This window comes from Arachis stenosperma, chromosome 1 (assembly GCF_014773155.1).
Source record: "Arachis stenosperma cultivar V10309 chromosome 1, arast.V10309.gnm1.PFL2, whole genome shotgun sequence".
NCBI lineage: Eukaryota > Viridiplantae > Streptophyta > Magnoliopsida > Fabales > Fabaceae > Arachis > Arachis stenosperma.
In genome coordinates, this window is record NC_080377.1 from 51211371 (window position 1) to 51213073 (window position 1703).

Sequence of the window (1703 nt, forward strand, 5' to 3'; positions counted from 1 at the left end):
TGTTTCACTCATGAAACTTAAAGTGGCCTTAGATAGATCAGAGACTATGTTTGCTAAGCTAGAGGGGCTCTGCTCAAAATTCTCTGTCTGTTGCTGAGAAGATGATGGAAAAGGCTTGCTATTGCTAAACCTGTTTCTTCCACCATTATTAAAGCCTTGTTGAGGCTTCTGTTGATCCTTCCATGAGAAATTTGGATGATTTCTCCATGAGGAATTATAGGTGTTTCGATAGGGTTCACCCATGTAATTCACCTCTGCCATTACAAGGTTCTCAGGATCATAAGCTTCTTCTTCAGAAGATGCCTCTTTAGTACTGTTGGATGCATTTTGCCATCCATTCAGACTCTGAGAAATCATGTTGACTTGCTGAGTCAACATTTTGTTCTGAGCCAATATGGCATTTAGAGCATCAATTTCAAGAAATCCCCTCTTCCGAGGCGTCTCATTACTCACAGAATTCCTCTCAGAGGTGTACATGAATTGGTTATTTGCAACCATGTCAATGAGTTCTTGAGCTTCTGTAGGTATTTTCTTTAGGTGAATGGATCCACCTGCAGAATGGTCTAGTGACATCTTAGAGAACTCAGATAGACCATCATAGAATATATCCAGAATGGTCCACTCTGAAAGCATGTCAAAAGGACACTTTTTGGTTAACTTCTTGTATCTTTCCCAAGCTTCATAGAGGGATTCACCATCTTTCTGCTTGAAGGTCTGAACATCCACTTTAAGCTTGCTCAGCTTTTGAGGAGGAGAGATCTTGGCCAGGAAGGCCGTGACCAGCTTATCCCAAGAGTCCAGGCTATCTTTAGGTTGTGAGCCCAACCATGTTCTAGCTCTGTCTCTTACAGCAAAAGGAAAAAGCATGAGCCTGTAGACTTCAGGATCTACTCCATTAGTCTTAACAGTATCACAGATCTGCAAGAACTCAGTTAAAAATTGGTAGGGGTCTTCTGATGGAAGTCCATGAAACTTGCAGTTCTGTTGCATTAGAGCAACTAGTTGAGGCTTCAGCTCAAAATTGTTTGCTCCAATGGCAGGGATTGAGATGCTTCTTCCATAAAAAATTGGAAGTAGGTGTAGTAAAATCACCAAGCATCCTCCTTGCGCCTCCACCATTATTATTGGGTTTGGCCATGTCTTCTTTTTTGAGATTCTCTGTAAGGTTTTCTCTGATTTGTTATGCTTGAGCTTCTCTTAGCTCTTTCTTCAGAGTCCTTTCAGGTTCAGGATCTGCTTCAACAAGAATGTTCTTGTCCTTGCTCCTGCTCATATGAAAAAAAGGGAACAGAAAATAATAATAGGGATCTTCTTTACCACAGTAGAGAGATTCCTTTATGTGAGTAGAAGTAGAAAAGAATAGAAGAAGGAGAAGAGAAAAATTCGAACACAGAGAGGAAGAGAGGGTTCGAATTTTAAGATGTAGAGAAGTGTTAGTAAATGAATAAATAAATAGAAGAAGATAAGAGGGAGAGAATTTTGAAAATTGTTTCTGAAAAATAGTTAGTGATTTTTGAAAATTGAGAGAAGAAATACAATTAAAATTAAAATTTGAAACATTTAGTTAATTAAAAGAATTTTGAAAAAGAGAAAGGAATTTTCGAAAATTAGAGAGAGAAAAGTAGTTAGGTGGTTTTGAAAAAGATAAAAAACAAACAAAAAGTCAATTAGTTAGTTGAAAAAGATTTGAAAATCTATTTTGA

At 37.7% G+C, this 1703-nt stretch overlaps 1 non-coding gene across 1 annotated transcript; it reads left to right on the forward strand.

Annotated features, from left to right (window-relative positions):
- The first annotated feature begins 627 nt into the window (after positions 1-627).
- LOC130954769 (small nucleolar RNA R71) lies at positions 628-735 on the forward strand. The gene has a single exon (XR_009076414.1). It is a non-coding gene; the product is annotated as a small nucleolar RNA R71 (small nucleolar RNA).
- The last annotated feature ends 968 nt before the right edge of the window (positions 736-1703 follow it).